Source organism: Medicago sativa, chromosome 6, assembly GCF_051527215.1.
Source record: "Medicago sativa cultivar Bolivia chromosome 6, Bolivia_mono, whole genome shotgun sequence".
In the NCBI taxonomy this organism is placed as follows: Eukaryota; Viridiplantae; Streptophyta; class Magnoliopsida; order Fabales; family Fabaceae; genus Medicago; species Medicago sativa.
The window spans coordinates 11,336,573-11,352,894 of record NC_140754.1 but is presented as its reverse complement, the minus strand read 5'-3'; the positions used below and the strand labels follow the sequence as shown (position 1 = coordinate 11,352,894).

Genomic DNA, 16,322 nt, shown 5'->3' with positions numbered 1-16,322 from the left:
TAACTATATTTTTTTATAAGGGTGAGTTGTAAGATACCAACTTACTTTTACATATCTATATTTTGTTTTATGGGGGTGACTCCACTCCACTTTTACCCTTTCTTAGAATTTGCGTTTTACTCCTTTCTCAATAATTTTTTATTGAGTTAAATAAGTTTTTAATCCCTGTAAATATAGTGAATTTTGTTTTTAGACTTCATAAAAAAAGTCACATGTTTGTGTTTCTACAAATAATTTAACACATAGTTTTAGTCCCGATTAAATTAAAAGTTGTTTAATTATAATTAAATTTTAATATTTTTGAATGATTTTTTAAAGGCATGTTAAGAACATTTTGAAAAACTCTCTACTCTACTAGTTTGATATTTGGCCAAAACTTACTTTTTGTTAGGTATTTTGATTTTTCTATTTTATGCAAGCAAACTGCGAAGGTAAACAATTGACAAGACACGGTTGGGACATTGACCGGTTTTCATCAATGGTACATTTTGTACTGATCACACAATGCTTCACTCCCACCATTTAATTGCATTGTTCTCATGCCTCACTTACTCTAGCCAATCATAAATTAACAAACCCTTGTTATAAATTCTTAGCATTGGTTTGTTATATCTTCAAGCAAAAAATTCTAATAATTCCATGAGTGAGAGGGCTCTTCCTCTTTCAACTCTTTTCTTCAAGATATCAATCAATTTCTTTACCTTCAATTATATATTTGAACACTATAGTGGAGATTCCACAAGAGAGGGGTGTCTTTTGAACCTTCTACTGCTCACCTCCCTTTCTCATTTGAGTTTATTGCTTTTGGAAGCATGAGCTTCTTCTATGTATTCTTATTTCCTTCGTTTTGCATTTCTTTTAAATTTATTTATTTGGCTTAATTGCACTATAAATTCCCTTATTTCCATTACTTTGTAAAACCGGTCTCCCTTTTTTAAAATTTGACAGTTTTAATCTCTCAATGAAATGTTTGATCTAAAATATGGTGATATAATGACATAGGTTTTAAATGAATTTTTTTACAATTTTATTGATGCTGATCTTTTTGCATCATTAAATCATATACTACGTCATTTGAAACATATTACATCTCCAAAAAACAAATAGCTCAAGTATCATTGAATTGATAAGGATCAAAATTATTGAAACTAAGAACTCCTATGCAACACAAGATGTGTAAGGAAAAGATTCACAAAGTATCCGCAACTTCACTTTTTAACACGATCACGAAAAGAACCAACACCAACCCTTTGATAACACAATTTTCTTCTCCATCGCACATAATTGTATCTTCTCCCTATTATTATTTTTTTTCAAATCCAACTTATCTCTTTCATTTTAAACCCTAAAATTTTAAAACATTTGCAAAAATCATAAGACTCTCATCTCAAAAGACCCATAGCAACATACATTCATACTAGAAATTGTTGGTTTCACTCATTTGAATCTTTGTTATTGGTATAGAAAAAATAGTGAACTTACTTGAAATAGAAAGGAGATTTTTGTTGAATCTTGGTTTGGATTGTTTGCTTGGTTTGTTTTGCTTGTTTGTATTTCTCTTTTTTATCCAAAAGGGTATCACATAATGCTTTTGATTTTGGATCTGTTGCATTTTTCTGTGAAATTTTGGTTTTTGATCATACCCTTTTGGTATTTGCTGCTACTATTTGGTGCTCTAAAGGTGTGTTTATGCGTCGTTAATTTGTGGTTAGACCAGACAACTTGATTCACTATTGATTTTCAAATGGAAGAGCTGCTTGATTTGTGTTCATATAATAGGTATAAATTAAAACTAAGCACTATACTACAATGATATCATGTCAGATACTTCCTATACCATGCAATGGGTAGTTTTAGGACAATTTTATGTCTTGGAATTTCCAATTTAATCTTAATACGAAACTTGTTTTATGGGTTGTTTTGTTTGAGTAACTTACTGGTTTGGTCATGTATTGTAAAATTATTTGCTATAATTTAATTTTATTTCTGTTATCAACTTGAGTCTTCGAATGTTACGTGCTTAATCTATGTAATGTTTGATGCACCACAGTGGCTCAAATGTCACAGACTTTTCTGATTTTGTGCACTAAAGCATTTGTTATTTCTGCAAGCTCAAGTGAACTTTTTTATGAAATGAATTAACATGATCTAGTATTGCGCAAGATAAATCTTCATAATTCTGAGATAAGTTAATTTGTTTCTTTGAGACTTGAGAGTTTCTAGTTCCAAACAAAAGAAGATGGTAAAGAAAACAAAGGTGAAGAAGATGACGTCTTGGCACCATGCTCAAGTACTTGCGCAAAAGTGGAATCATGCACAGTGACAATGCACCAATGTCCTATTGGTCATTTCCGTCACGACATTCTTGTAAGTTGTCTGGATATATTGCTTTTCGTTTCATGTATTTATTTGTTTAAGCTATGTCGGTCTTGTATTTAAGAGCATGCAGCTGTGTTGAATACAATACTTAACAACTATTGATATGTGGTCTCTTTATTGTATAGTGGGTGATGGTGTGAGTCTTGTATTTTAATAACGAATGCAGTTGTGTTAAAGACAACACTCAACAAATTAGCATAAAAAATGAGGAGAGAGAATCTAGAGAGAGAAGGTCTGGGGGGAAAGGTGAAAGAGATGAATGTTGTAATGTATTGTCTGTCTTTTCCATTTGATCAATGGGATATATATACAATGAGAATAGGTTGGTCAAACCTCTATATCATGGCAGGCATATACCTACTATACAATAAGGAAATTAATGGCAGACATCTACCTACTATACAATAAGGAAAGTAATGGTAATGGCATACATCTACCTAATTATTCTATATTATTCTATCACACCCCCGCAGTCGAAACAGGAGGTTCACGAACGCTGAGACTGGTTCGAAAATCATCAAAAAGAACACGAGGTAGGCCTTTGGTGAAGATGTCAGCAATCTGATGACGAGAGGGAACATGAAGGACGCGTGCCTGGCCACGAGCGACTTTTTCGCGAACAAAGTGAATGTCCATCTCAATATGTTTTGTGCGCTGATGTTGTACTGGATTACCAGAAAGGTAGATGGCACTAACATTATCGCAGTACACCAAAGTTGCCAGAGAGAGTGGGAAGTGAAGCTCCAAGAGAAGGTTACAAAGCCAACACGATTCAGATACCACATTAGCAACACCCCTGTACTCAGCCTCTGCACTGGAGCGAGAAAGCGTGGGTTGTCTCTTGGAAGACCATGAAATGAGGTTGTCACCAAGAAACACACAATAGCCAGAGGTAGAACGGCGGGTGTCAGGACATCCACCCCAATCAGCATCAGTATAGGAGATAAGTTTCTCGATAGGGGATGGATAGAGATGCAAACCATAGTGTAGGGTTCCCTGAACATAACGCAGGATGCGTTTGAGGGAAAGCATGTGGTCGGTGCAAGGGGCATGCATGTGAAGACACACCTGTTGGACAGCATAAGAGATGTCAGGTCGGGTGAAAGTAAGATACTGCAAGGCTCCTGCAAGACTTCGATACAGAGTGGGATCGTCATATGGTAAACCGGCAGTGGTACTGAGCTTCTGTTTGGTGTCAACTGGAGTAGCAGAAGGTTTGCACGAGGCCATGCCTGCTCGAGCAATAATATCACTAGCATAAGTACTCTGGCTGAGGAAGAGTCCACCATCATGTCTAGTCACGGCAATGCCCAAGAAGTAACTCAGTGGACCCAAATCCTTCATGGCAAATTCAGATGTAAGGAGTGCCATGATGGATTTTCGAAGATCATGGGAAGAGGTGATGAGGATGATGTCATCAACATAAAGCAAGATGTAAGACATATCAGAGCCACGCCGGTATATGAAGAGTGAGTGATCTGAAGTGCTATGCTGAAATCCAATGGTGGAGGCAAAGTCAGCAAAGCGCTTGTACCAGGCACGAGGCGATTGCTTTAGACCATAAAGTGATTTACGCAAGCGGCACACATAATCTGGGCGATGAGGATCACGAAAACCTAGTGGCTGATGCATGTAGACTGTCTCATGAAGGTCCCCATGTAGAAATGCATTCTGAACATCTAGCTGATGAATAGGCCATGATTTGGACAGTGCAATGGAGAGAACTGTACGAATCGTCGCCGGTTTGACAACAGGGCTGAAAGTCTCATCACAATCCACACCTGCAACCTGTGACCTGCCATCACCTACAAGACGAGCCTTATAGCGCTCAAAGGAGCCATCAGAATTTTTCTTATGTTTAAAAATCCACATACATCGAATAAGATTGGCATCACCAGGACGAGGAACTAAATCCCACGTCTTATTTCTAATAAGTGCATCAAATTCAGATTGCATTGCGGATTTCCAATTTGAGTCTGATAAGGCCATTTTGTGATTTTTAGGTATGGGAGAGATCATGTTGTTTGAGTGAGAAATTGATAAGTTAAATATTTTTCGCGGTTTGGTAATGCCTTTCATGCTACGGGTTGTGATAGTACGTGTAGTTGGTGGGGGATGCGATTGGATTGGTAGGGGTGAGGTAGAGGAAATTGTAGTGGGTGAGGATTGTTGGTTTATAGAGGAGAGTGGCTGGTCAGTTGTGGTTGGTGGTGTTGGTTGGTTATGTGCAGACGGTGGTGATATTTGATTTTGCCATTTATGTACAAGGTAAGGGTGCATGTCATCGTCTAGGAAGTTATAAGAGTGAGGTGAAGGTGAGTGTATCTTGGTGAAGGGAAATTGAGTTTCATCAAAGATAACATGCCTCGAAATTATTAACTTTCTGTTTGACAAATCAAAACACTTGTAACCTCTATGGTTCGGTGGATATCCCAAGAAGACACACGGAGTAGAGCGAGGTTGTAACTTATGAATGGTAGGTGACGGGAATAACGGATAACACAGACAACCAAAAACTCGTAAGTGTGTGTAAGTGGGATCACGATGGTACAAGATTTGAGTTGGTGACTGATTTTGAAGTGTTTTACAAGGAAGAATGTTTAACAGATAAGTTGCCATGTTGAGAGCATGATGCCAAAACGATGGTGGAACAGAAGAATGAGCTAGCATAGTGCGTATCATATTGTTAATGGTTCTTATTTTTCGTTCTGCTTTCCCATTTTGTGAGGATGTGTGAGGGCAAGAGAAACGAAAAACAAGGCCATGATTAGTACAATATTGTTGAAATAGCTCATTATTATATTCACCACCATTATCACATTGAAAAGATTTTATATTTTGCAAAAATTGTGTTTGAATAAGGTTTGTAAGTGACTTGAATATTTCAAATACTTGAGATTTTCTGCTCATAGGAAAAGTCCACAAGAAATTTGTAAAATCATCTAAAAATAAGACATAATATTTATGACCAGCCGAACTTAAAATTGGAGATGTCCACACATCACTATGTAAAATATCAAAGGGCATCACAGTAGTAGTTTTAGAATCAAAAAATGGCAATTTAACCTGTTTGCCTAAAACACAAGAGTCACAAATAACAGAAGATTTAAAAGGTTCACAACATATGAATTTATTATTGCGAAGGGAATTTAAAACAGACACGCCAGGATGACCAAGACGATCATGCCAGAGACTGGACGTAAGACCGACAAAACAGGAGGGAGTGGTGACTGGATATAGATCGCCACTGCTGTCACATCTCATGAGAGAGATCCCCGTCTGAAAATCAGATAAAGTAAAACCAAAAGGGTCAAAGGTAATAGAGACATTGTTGTCAGTGGTGAGTCGCCTCACAGAAATTAAATTTTTAATAATTTTCGGGGCATGCAGGACATGGTTTAAGTGAATGGGTTGGTTAGAGGTGGAAATTTGTGTGTGTCCGGTGCCGTGAATCAGAATTCCATGGCCATTGCCAACAATAACTTTCTGATTTGAATAACTTAAAGGAAAATAAGACGAGAGATTACCTCGTGATGCTGCCGTGTGAGATGTTACGCCAGTATCCATGTACCACTGATTGTCAGGAGTGTGGAGAGACATGGTGTGCATAGCTGCCTCAATGTCAGTCGGTATCTGAGATGGTGTACTAGCTGCATATGCCTGAGGACGCTGTCCTAGGATGTCTGACTGCTTCGGAGGACCTGTAGGACGTGTCCACTGAGATGTGGGGTAAGGACATGGAGGCATAGCCCATGGTGGTGGAGTCCAACCCCATTGTTGCCAGGCTGGATACTGTTGTTGCTTCCAAGGAGGAGAGGACCATGATGGAGGGGCGCTAGGAGCTCCAGATTGAGGTCCACTTCGGTTTCCACGTCCCCCTCCGCAGCCATGGTTGCCACGAGAACGAGAACGATTATTGGGGCGGCGGTTGCCACGCTGAGAGGTGTCTTCAGAAGGTCGCTGCTGAGTGGTGTGCATGGCAGCTTGAGAGCCGGTGCTTGCCATTTTAGCCATACCGGCTTCTTCTAAAGTGAGCATGGAGCGAGCCTGATAGAACGCTGGAAGAGGATTACTTTGGCGAATCAGGGTGGCAACACTGCGGTAAGCTTCTGGAAGACCAGATATCAGTTGAAGAACTAGACGGTGATTGTTGACTGGAGAGCCGACATTTCTCAACTGGTCAGAGAGCATCTTAAGACGTTGACAGTAGGCAGAGACATTGGGAAAGTCCTCCATGCGAGTGTGGGAGAACTCTTGCTCAAGAGTGACAGCACGAGCATTTTGATTGTCCTGAAAAATATCTGTTAAACGATTCCATGCTTCCACGGCGGTGGAATTGGGTTCCAGAATAGTGGTCAACAAATCAGTAGAAATGGTGGAATAAATCCACTGAAGAACAGTGGCGTCAAGAGTGGTCCATTGTTCATACTCGGTGTCGGTAGGGGCTGGCGGAGCTTTTTCTGTAGATGGGACAATGTGATGCAAGAGTCGATGTGAGCGAGCATGAATACGAAAAAGCTCAGCCCAGGTTCCATATTGATCTTTTTCCATCTCAAGAATAATAGGAATATGGTTCCTAATATTGGAGACGGCAAAGGCGGGATGAAACTCTTTCTTGGAACCTTTGAGCATGGTGGCTTTGGGCTGGCCGGAACCATTAATGGCAGAGGCGGTGTCGTTATTGCTTTGTTCGGAATCAGACATGGTTGTGCAATGGGAATAAACCAAATCACGAATAGAAAATACGGCGAAGTACGGTTACAAACGGAAATCTCAAACACCAACAACAGGTACGAACAAAGTCTGAATGTGTACAATCACAAAACAGAAGTGCAGGTGCAGAGAAGTGAAAAGCACGGTGCAGTGTTGTTGTTTTTCGTCGGAAGCGTCAGAACAGAGCACTGGAATCAGTAACACCGAAATCACGTTTGGAAGCTGATTCGTAATCGCGGCGGAGGAGAGGGCACAGAGGCGGTGCGGTACAGATCGGAATCTGCAGGTGATGAAGAATTTGGAAACGCAATCGACAAAAAAACTCTACAACAGAGAGAGATGGATTGCGTTTACAACAGGTGTTGTTCGTCGGCGGCTGCGTGATGAAGGAGGAGGTACGGCAGCGGCGGATTAAGGAACAACAGGCGTGTGGAAGAAAAAACACGCGTTCTGTTCTGTTTTTTTTTTAATGAAAGGGATCGATTTGCTCTGATGATACCATGAAAGAGATGAATGTTGTAATGTATTGTCTCTCTGTCTTTTCCATTTGATCAATGGGATATATATACAATGAGAATAGGTTGGTCAAACCTCTATATCATGGCAGACATATACCTACTATACAATAAGGAAATTAATGGCAGACATCTACCTACTATACAATAAGGAAAGTAATGGTAATGGCATACATCTACCTAATTATTCTATATTATTCTATCAAAAGGGGCATCAAGGGTCACAAACTGAGAGTGGTTCTACGAGGTTGCACAAACCGGCTTTTGTCCATCCTCTTGACAAAGATACTATCTCCTTCTTCTTTACGGACTTCCCGGAGGAGGTGGAGTCGATGAAATTGTGGAAGCTCTTCGCCAGATTTGGGCATGTTGGGGAAGTTTACATCCCTAACAAGGTCGATAGATGGGGTCGGAAATTTGGGTTTGTAAAGTTCAAAGGGGTTTCTGATGTGGTGGGGATGGAACGGAAATTGGCAAATGTGACGATGGGCGGCTCAAAGCTGAAGGTGAACTTGGCACGTTTTGGTAGGGAAGCAGCTGTTCCGGCGGCGGAGACTGTGAAGGTAGCGAAGCCAGCAGTGGCTCCGGCGAGGGTGGTGGACGGCCGTTCTTATAGTTTAGCAACCAAGAGCGGATCCGGTTCAGAAATTTAGGCGGTGGCAGAGCAGGTGCAGTTGGAGGTGCTACCAAGTGAGATGGTTTTGGAGGAGCTTAGTAGAGCTTTTGTTGGTTTCATGAGGTTCCCAATGTTGGCAAAAAACCTTCAAACTAGCTTGTTCATGGATGGTAAGAAAGGTTTTAAAGTAACAGAGATGGGTGACGGTATGGTTCTTATTGTTGGAACAAAATGTGTTTAACAATGAACCTTAAAGGGTTTTGATGATAACAAGGTATTAAAAATTGTAAATTGGACTAGCTAATATTTGTTCAAGTGTACAGGACCATAATTATAAAGTTACATCATCATTGGTTCTGAATGAGCAAATAAAGAGCTATGGAAACAACAAAAATTTGAAGCTTGGACGCTCCTGAAGGCAACTTGCTACTGAAGAGAAAAAGCGCTCCTGAAGTCAAGCTGCTCCTGAAGAAATAGCGCTCCTGAAGTAAGCTGCTCCTGAAGAATAGTGCTTCTGAAGACAAGAGGTCCAGAAGCCATATCATCAGAAGCTGCGTCATCAGAAGCTGCAGAAGTCATATCATCAGAAGCTGCATCATCAGAAGCTGCCTCATCAGAAGCCATTTCACCAGAAGCTGAATATCAACTGGATTTGCAAAGAATCAAGAATTGAAGAATTATCAATGCAAAAGCTGTCTATTGGATTCGAAAACACAAACAAAGGATTAGTGGAGTTTGCAACGGTCATTTCAAAGGTGTTTGAAGGCGTGTGTTTGCAATTTGGACGAAAGCGTTGACATTGTACTTTGTACGAATTGTACAACCACGTTCTCCACTACTCTGTTTTGTGTCCGCGCTACAGGACAAGAAAACAGCTCCAGAATACGGTTTCGCCTGCATAGATGTTCCTTTGGATAAGGAATGGATTTCAAATTTGTTCTTCATAGGACAACAGCCAAATCAGGCAAAAGATTATTGGTGAAAGATCAAGCTTCAACAACGACTCTTTGGTGTGCTGGCAATTTCACAACGTCTCTCTCACACCTCTATATAAAGGAGTGAAGACCTAGAGAATTGGCAATGCAAGAACGCTGAACGAAAGACTCACAAGATTTTCACAAGTACCAAACCTCTGCTGAAATTGTTCTGCATTCACTTAGAATTTCTGTGTCTCAAAGTCATATCTTAGAAATTCTTAAGTCCATTGAGTCTGTATCTGATTTGTATTGTGAGCACCTCTGATTGTATATCAAGTGTTCAACCTTAAACAATTTTCTGTGTAATTTTGTTTAGTTAGGAAGTCTCTTGCAGTTGTGCTTGAGCAGGAAGTCTCTTGATTGTGTTCTTGAGCAAAGGAAGTCTCTTGCTTGTGTGCTTGAGCATTGGAAGTCTCTTGCTTGTGTGCTTGAGCATTTGTAATCAGATATTACTCATAATGAAATCTCCTTGGAAGTGCAAGGGGGACTGGACTACTTCCGGATTGTGGAAGGAACCAGTATAATTGCTTTGTGTCGTTCTTCTTCTCTCTCTCTCTCTGTTTTATTCCGCTGCATTTAGATTCTGATTATCACTTCAGAAGCTGTCTCGCTTAGCTTCTGATCAGTGTGTTCAGTTTTTAGGAGAAACGAAGAATTTTTCTAAAACACAATTCAACCCCCCTTCTTGAGCAGGAAGTCTCTTGATTGTGTTCTTGAGCAAAGGAAGTCTCTTGCTTGTGTGCTTGAGCATTGGAAGTCTCTTGCTTGTGTGCTTGAGCATTTGTAATCAGATATTACTCATAGTGAAATCTCCTTGGAAGTGCAAGGGGGACTGGACTACTTCCGGATTGTGGAAGGAACCAGTATAATTGCTTTGTGTCGTTCTTCTTCTCTCTCTCTCTGTTTTATTCCGCTGCATTTAGATTCTGATTATCACTTCAGAAGCTGTCTCGCTTAGCTTCTGATCAGTGTGTTCAGTTTTTAGGAGAAACGAAGAATTTTTCTAAAACACAATTCAACCCCCCTTTTGTGTTTTTCTCACCTTCAATTGGTATCTAGAGCCTTGGTCTGTTGTGTAACACTTAACCGTGCAACAGTCAAAGATCTGAGAAAAACATGTCTACTCCTACTCCTACTGGTCCTGGTGATACTAGCTATAAACATGTCTCACATGATTTTAGTGATAGTAAGAAAACCAGTATTGGAAAAGTTCCAAAGTTCAATGGAGATGCTGAAGAGTTCTCTTGGTGGAAGACCAACTTTTACAGTTACATCATGAGCTTAGATGAAGAATTATGGGATATTCTGGAAGATGGTGTTGGTGATTTAGTCCTTGATGAAGAAGGAGCTGCTGTGGATAGAAAGAAACATACTCCAGAACTGAGGAAACTCTACAAGAAGCATCATATTATCAGAGGAGCTCTTGTCACTGCCATACCCAAAGCAGAATACATGAAGATGAGTGACAAATCCACTGCTAAAGCTATGTTTGCTTCTCTCTGTTCAAATTATGAAGGGAGCAAGAAGGTCAAAGAAGCAAAGGCTCTCCTGCTTGTACATCAGTATGAGCTATTCAAGATGAAGGATGATGAAACCATTGAGGAGATGTACTCAAGGTTTCAAACCTTAGTTTCTGGGCTACAGATTCTAAAGAAGAGCTATGTTGCTTCTGATCATGTAAGCAAGATACTCAGAAGCTTACCTGCCAGATGGAGACCAAAGGTGACTGCCATTGAGGAAGCTAAAGATTTAAACACTTTAAGTGTCGAAGATCTTGTTAGTTCTCTCAAAGTTCATGAGTTAAGTCTTAATGAACATGAGTCTACTAAGAAGAGTAAATCAATAGCTCTTCCATCCAAAGGCAAGTCATCAAAAGCTCTCAAAGTAGTTGAATCTGAAGAGGAAGAACAGTCAAGTTCAGATTCTGAACCAGATGCTGCTGAAATGGCCATGCTCTCAAACAGACTTCAATATCTGGCCAAGAAGAACAGAAAGTTTCTCTCCAGAAGGGGTAACTCCAGAAGCTCAAAGAAAGAAGATCAGAAGGGATACTTCAACTGTAAGAAGCCTGGACACTTCATTGCTGAATGCCCTGATCTTCAAAAAGAAAAGTCAAAGGACAAGTCAAAGAGGTCTACATTCAAACCAAGCAAACTCAAGAAGCAGATCAAGCAGAGTTTAATGGCAACCTGGGATGATTTGGGTAGTGAATCTGGATCTGATAAAGAGGAAGCTGATGAAGATGCAAAGGTAGCTGTTGGGTTGGTAGCAACAGCAACTTCAGAAGTTGGGTCAGATTCAGACTCAGAAGATGAAAACGAGGTATATTCCAAAATTCCCAGTGATGAACTTGTTGAGTCACTTAAAGAACTTCTTACACATTTTGAAGTAAGAACCAATGAGTTGAAGGATTTAAAAGAAAAATATGCTGATTTGGTACAACAGCAAAAATCAACTTTATTGGATCTGAAAGCTTCTGAATAAGGACTTAGGGGCTTTGACTTCATGTGTAAAACATATGAAGATCAGCTCAGGTTCTTATGTCAGAAGCTACAAGAAAAGTGTAATGAAAAACCTTTAAGTAACCATGAAATTGCTCTTGAAGATTTTATTATATCTGGCATTGACAGAAGCAGAGTGGCTTCTATGATTTATAGCATTTACAAGAACAATGGCAGAGGAATTGGTTTTCCAGAAGTGAAACTGGAGAAAACCAATCTAAAGTCTTGTTGTGAATGCATCAAGGAAGGTCTGAAAACATTCTTTGTACCAGAAGGGGCTGAGTTGGAAACTGTTGTTCAATCAGAACCTGAAGCTTCTAGTTCTAAGGCTAAGATTACTTCAAAGCCAAAGAACTCTAAGTCAAAGGCTATGATCAAATCTGATTCTAAAACTTCAAAGGTTAGGATCCTGAAAAGATCAGAACCTATTCCTCAGAGTCTGGTGAAACCAAAATCTGGGGTTCTGAAGTCTAAGTTTCAGAAGAAGACAGTTACTGCTTCTGAAGTACCAAAACCTAAGGTGATGGTTAATCAGAAGCAACCCAACTCACAGCACAAGGTACAAGAAGTGAAGAGTAAAGCCTTAAGTACTAACCTTCCAGGACCCATAGAACAATGGGTACCTAAATCTAAAAATGTCAATGATGCAGGTATGTCTAAGAGCAGTGCCAAAGCAAAGATCATGGTACCTAGACAGCGGTTGCTCAAGACACATGACAGGAGACAAGTCCATGTTCCTCAGCCTAACAATGAAAGAGGGAGGAAATGTGAAATTTGGAGGCAACCAGTCAGGCAAGATCATAGGTACAGGAACTATCGGTAATTCCTCTACCTCAATTAATAATGTATGGTTGGTAGATGGTCTTGAACATAACCTTTTGAGCATTAGTCAATTTTGTGATAATGGTTATGATGTGCTTTTTGAAAAACCCAACTGTACAGTAATCAACAAGAAAGACAAATCCATTGTGTTCAAGGGAAAGAGAGTTGACAATGTCTATAAAATCAATTTTTCTGAACTGGCTGATCAGAAGGTGGTTTGCCTACTATCAGTGAATGATAAGAAATGGATGTGGCACAGAAGGTTGGGACATGCTAACTGGAGGTTAATCTCTAAGCTTAGTAAGTTACAACTTGTGAAAGGGCTACCAGACATTGACTATCATTCAGATGCACTCTGTGGTGCATGTCAGAGAGGGAAAATTGTGAAATCATCTTTTAAAACCAAAGACATTGTTTCAACCTCAAGACCTTTAGAATTACTCCATATTGATTTATTTGGACCAGTGAGTACTGCATCCCTATATGGAAGTAGATATGGATTAGTCATTGTTGATGATTACAGCAGATGGACTTGGGTGAAATTCATAAAGAGTAAAGATGTTGCGTGTGATGTATTCAGTAGCTTCTGCACTCAAATTCAATCTAAAAAAGAATCAAAAATTTTGAAAGTCAGAAGTGATCATGGTGGAGAATTTGAAAATGAGCCATTTGAAGCTTTTTGTGAAAAACATGGAATTTTCCATGAATTCTCTTCTCCTAGAACACCACAACAAAATGGGGTTGTAGAGAGAAAGAATAGAACTTTACAAGAAATGGCCAGAACCATGATTCATGAAAACAATTTACCAAAACATTTTTGGGCAGAAGCAGTGAATACAGCATGCTATGTTCAAAACAGGATCTATATTAGACCTATTTTGGAGAAAACAGCATATGAACTCTTTAAAGGAAGAAAACCCAATATCTCTTACTTTCATCAATTTGGATGTACATGTTACATTCTGAACAACAAGCTCTACCTAAAGAAATTTGATGCCAAGGCCCAAAGAGGAATCTTTTTAGGTTACTCTGAAAGGTCAAAGGCATACAGGGTGTATAATTCAGAAACACTCTGTGTTGAAGAATCTATGCACGTTAAATTTGATGACAAAGAGCTTGAAGATAAAACTTCAAAGCAAGGTGAAAGTTTTGCAGAGATACAGGTTCCTGAAGCTACTCCAGAACCTGATCAGATAGCTGAGTCTGAAGATAGTCCAGAAGCTGAACCCACATCAGAAGCACAAGATGAAGCTGCTTCTGATGAAGCACAAGATGACTCACATCAAGAAGATCCTCCCAGAAACACATTCAAACACAAGTCTTCACATCCTGAAGAGCTAATCATTGGAAACAAAGATAGTCCAAGAAGAACAAGATCACATTTCAGACAAGAAGAGTCAATGATTGGACTAATCTCAATGATTGAACCTACAACAGTTGATGAAGCACTTTCAGATGATGGATGGATCCTAGCTATGCAAGAAGAGTTGAATCAATTTCAAAGAAATGATGTGTGGGATCTGGTACCCAAACCTCAGCACAAGAACATTATTGGAACAAAATGGGTATTCAGAAACAAGCTGAATGAGCAAGGTGAAGTAACAAGAAACAAAGCCAGACTTGTTGCACAAGGGTATAGTCAACAAGAAGGCATTGATTACACTGAAACGTTTGCTCCAGTTGCAAGATTGGAAGCAATCAGGTTACTTCTTTCCTATGCAGTTAATCATGGCATAATATTATATCAGATGGATGTCAAGAGTGCATTTCTCAATGGTGTCATAGAAGAAGAAGTGTATGTTAAGCAACCTCCTGGATTTGAGGATATTAAATATCCTGACCATGTTTTTAAATTGAAGAAATCACTATATGGCTTGAAACAAGCTCCCAGAGCTTGGTATGATAGACTAAGTAATTTCTTAATCAAAAATGATTTTAAGAGAGGACAGGTTGACACTACACTCTTCAGAAGGACCCTTGGGAAAGATATTCTTGTTGTGCAAATATATGTTGATGATATAATATTTGGTTCTACTAATGCATCTCTTTGCAAGGAATTTTCTGAGTTAATGCAGGATGAATTTGAAATGAGCATGATGGGAGAGCTGAAGTTCTTCCTTGGCATTCAAATCAATCAATGCAAAGATGGAGTCTATGTTCATCAATCAAAGTACACAAAGGAGCTTCTGAAGAAGTTCAAACTTGAAGATTGTAAAGTGATGAACACTCCAATGCATCCTACGTGCAACCTGAGCAAAGAAGATGAAGGAACTAAAGTAGATCAGAAGCTGTATAGAGGTATGATTGGTTCTTTGTTATACCTCACTGCATCTAGGCCAGATATTTTATTCAGTGTATGCTTGTGTGCAAGATTCCAATCAGATCCTAGAGAATCTCATATGACTGCTGTCAAGAGAATCTTCAGGTATTTGAAAGGAACAACCAATCTTGGACTCCTTTATAGGAAATCCTTAGATTATAAGCTAATTGGATTCTGTGATGCTGATTATGCTGGTGATAGGATTGAAAGAAAGTCAACCAGTGGCAATTGTCAATTTCTGGGTGATAATCTTATATCCTGGGCTAGCAAAAGACAAACAACTATTGCTATGTCTACAGCAGAAGCAGAATACATTTCAGCTGCAAGTTGTTGTACACAACTACTTTGGATGAAACATCAGTTGGAAGATTATCAGATAACTGCTAACAGTATTCCCATTTATTGTGATAATACTGCTGCTATTTGTTTGTCTAAAAATCCAATTTTGCATTCAAGAGCGAAGCACATTGAAATCAAACACCATTTTATCAGAGATTATGTTCAAAAAGGAATTTTAGATATACAATTCATTGATACTGAAAATCAATGGGCTGATATATTTACTAAGCCTTTAACTGTTGAAAGATTTGATTTTATAAAGAAAAATTTGAACATGCACTTTGTATCTGATTAAATGCTTGCTTGCTCCTGAATAGGATTTTAGGTTCTGAAGTTAGTTCAGAAGCAGTAGTCCATCAGAAGCTCTTTATTGAGGTTCTGAGGAGAACTCGCTTCTGATGATGACGTCAGCATCTGAAGTCCAGAAGCTGGATTTATTGCTTCTGAATAGTTGAATTAGTGGAAACGTTGGAAGTTACCTTTTAAAAAGTAACTTTTGGCCCACTAACTTGGTAGTTACTCTGTGAACTTCTTACGTGGCCTGTATGTGTTGGTGTATAACTAAAAGGGCAATGATGATTTAAAAGCTTTGAAAGTACTTTTCACGCGCCCCCAATTTTTGTCATTAATGTTATGTTTGTTTGTCTCTTTTGAATTGCAATCGTTTTACTTTTAACACTTTGTCAATTCACACACTACTCACTCACAACAAACACATTTGCTCTCAAACCTCTTGCGAAGTAAGCGCATTCTTCTCAACCTTAGAACCCTAAAATCTTCATCTTCTTCAAATCTTCGTCAATCATCAAATGGCATCATCAAGCTCGCAACGAAAAGTTTCAGAATCTACTTCATGGATGGTCCCTGAATTTGACTACAAAGGAAGAAGCATGAAATTGGAAGAATGGGAACTACAAGTTCAAATAGAAAATCCGGTGGATTTTGAATCACTCGCCTTCCATGAGTGTTGGATCAGAAGCTACTATGAAGAGCAGGAACTTATGCATTACTTCAAGATGTTGAATGGACCAACATACGAAGCATTGGTAAGACACTTCTGGGTGAGGGCCAAGGTTTTTGACAAAGCTGCGTCTATAACTGAAGAAAGTCAAATGGTGTTGATTTATCCCGAACTGGAAG

The 16,322-nt window shown here is 39.2% G+C and overlaps 1 long non-coding RNA gene across 1 annotated transcript in view; it reads left to right on the top strand.

The window, feature by feature from the left end:
* The first annotated feature begins 264 nt into the window (after positions 1 to 264).
* Positions 265 to 16,322, top strand: part of LOC146912808 (uncharacterized) — a 28,954-nt gene continuing 12,896 nt past the window's right edge. Inside the window, exon 1 of the long non-coding RNA XR_015013139.1 lies at positions 265 to 2,367. This is a non-coding gene — a long non-coding RNA (uncharacterized LOC146912808). The remainder of the gene's footprint in view (positions 2,368 to 16,322) is intronic.